The following is a 2,959-nucleotide window of genomic DNA, read 5'->3' on the forward strand; positions in this document are numbered from 1 at the left end:
GAAGTTTTTTGAAACTTGAATGTGTGTGTGAGTTTAAAAATAAAATAAAATATTTTTAAACTGTGTATAAGCAGGTGGACAGAAAATGAAATTCCCCTCTCATTACGAGGTCTGGTATGAGCTTGATTTTACAGAGAACAACTTAGCAATGTACAAGCACTTACTTGGGAGGCTGTGGTAGGAGACTATCTTGAGGCCAAAAGGCCAGCCTGGGGATACACCTAGACTCACTGCAGAGTGACAAAACAAAATGAAATAGGGCCATTTTAATAATGATGAACACAGCATAATATCATTATGACCTTTCAAGGAACTAGGCAATGCTTGCCTACAGATAGTTTTATAGATATTAACCATTTTGCAACAGGATTATTTCTTTGTTTATTTGTTTTGATGGCTTGTGGTTTTGTCCTTAGTTTGGAGACTTTTGTTGTGTTTTGCAGGAAAAGAATTGAACCCGTGACCTCCATGTGCTATCACTGAGCTATATTTCCAGTCCCTCCCACAAAGACTCCCTTAGTGAACCCAACATGGTGCTGACCCCACTATGTCCAACTGCTCTCCAATAAGGGACAAGGCATTTTTTTAAAGAAAACTCAAGAAATAAACAAATTCAGGTACAAGTATCAACGAAAAATGAAGTAATATAATCATGTGTCACTTAGAGATGGGGACAGACTATGAGTACTGCACCAGTGACTGGCTTTGATTTCATCCTTGTACAAACATTACAGGGTATACTTACACAAATGTCCATGTTACAGGTCAACTGCTTTCTGTGGCCTCTAATTGTAATTGTTCATGCATGTTCATTGTTCACTTTAGTAGGATCCTACCCAACCGTGCTCTTTCTACCCCCTTTCCTTCCTTCCTTCCTTCCTTACCTTTTCTGCAAGCTTCTTTTTAGGGCTACTAAAGTCCCTCTTTCATTGCCAGCCACCCATGGATTTTTCTTTGTCTTCCTCACATGTAAAGAAACACATCACTGTTGTGTTTCTGCATCTGGCTTATTGCACTTTATATGATCACCTTCAGTTTTACCAGTTTTCCTGCAAGTCACAGGGTTTCATGGCTGAACAGCCCTGGGGTGTGTGTGTGTGTGTGTGTGTGTGTGTGTGTGTGTGTGTGTGTGTGTGTTTGTGTGTGTGTGCGTGTGTGTGTGTGTGTGTGTGCATGTGTGCATGTGTGTGTGTGATGTGATGTGTGTATAGTGTGTTGTATTTTCTTTATGTGTGATGGCATCTAGGCAAATTCCTCATTTTGATCATTATTAACAGTGTAGTAATACGGGCTGGAGAGACAGATCAGCAATTCAGAGCACTTTTTCTCTTGCTAAGGACTCAGGTTCAATTCCCAGCACCCATATGGAGGTTCACAACCATCTGTAACTCCAATTTGAGGGAATCCAACACAATCCTAGGCCTCTGCTGGCACCAGGTATACACATGTATGCATACATACAGGCAAAACACTCATGTGTATACGTGTGTATGTGTGTGTGTGTAATAAATTTAAAAAAATAAAAAAAAAAACCAATGCAATAATAGACATGGATGTGAAGTGGTTGGCAAAGATGACCTTATTCCATTCAGGTATATATACTCAGGAGTTGGTTACCTAGATCTCATGGGAATTCTAATAGGTGGATAAGGGGATTCGGGGGGATATCTGTGTTGTTTTCCATGCATCATTACTGTACTACTTTATATTTTCCCCAACAAGGTAAAAGGGCTCCCACTTCTTCACACCCTCAATAGTTTTTGTTCATTTTGGGGGGTGTTTATTTTAGTGATTGTCATTATAATTATAGGGAAATGGAGTATCATCATACTTTTGCTTTGCAATTCCAAGGTGGCTAAGAGTTATTGAACATATTTTCACTTACTTTTGGCCATACATATTTGTTCTTTTGAGAAGATATCTATTCAGGTCATTTCTCCATTATTGATTTCTGTGCCCCCTGCTTCTGGGCTGTAGGAACTCTGCCTTGAAGTGTTCTCTTTGATGATTCCCTCTAGCAGATTCAAACTTTCAGGTCCTTCATTCAAATCTTTGGTGCAGTTTGTTTGATTTCTTTCCAGGGTGGGAGAAGTCACTTCAGTGTTCTGCATGTGGATATCCAGCTTTCCTCCCTGCATTCATTCATTGAAGAGACTGTCCTTAATGCAAAGCACACTTCAAACTTCATTAAATTAAGTTTGTTGAAAGCTGTTGGCATTATATCTGAGACTTCGGTTCCATTGGTCTTTGAGTCCATTTTTATCATTCTGGTTTTGTTTCTGTGGTTCTGTGTTGTCCTGAAGTCAGCATTATAATGACTCTAAATTTACTGGTTTTGCTCAAAATATATTTGCTTATTGGAGGTCTTTGTGCTTTCACATGAGTTTTAGGGCTTGGTTATTCCTTCTAGTTCTGTGAAGAATGTAATTAATATATACATATATCAATGGTATTTCCATATGAATCATGATCTGTAATACTGTTGGGTAGTGTGGATTTTGTAATATGTTTAACTTGTTATCTGACCATATCATATGTGTATATAATGTTTTAACCATATCAAAGGCCCCTGTTGTTGTGGGACACTTGTTATGTACACTGTGAAGAACTGTCTTTGCATAGGCACCTTCTGATTGGTTTAATAAAGAGCTGAATGGCCAATAGCTAGGCAGGAGAAGATAGGAGGAATTTTGGGCAGAGAGAGGAAGAGAAGCAGGAATCTAGGTGTGTGAATTTTGCCAGCAGACTTGGGAAAAGTCAAATATGTTGTACTGTGGAGAGGTAACTGAGCCATGTGTCAGAACGTAGATTAAAAATATGGGCTAATTAAGATATAAGAGCTACTTGGAAACAAGTCTAAGCTAAAGGCCAAGTTTCCATAATGAATAATAAATGTACATATCATTACTGGGACCTAGTGGTCCCACGAAGGAAAGCTTGACCACATTTGAGAAAGATT

Source organism: Onychomys torridus, chromosome 3 (genome assembly GCF_903995425.1).
Source record: "Onychomys torridus chromosome 3, mOncTor1.1, whole genome shotgun sequence".
NCBI classification, from domain to species: Eukaryota; Metazoa; Chordata; class Mammalia; order Rodentia; family Cricetidae; genus Onychomys; species Onychomys torridus.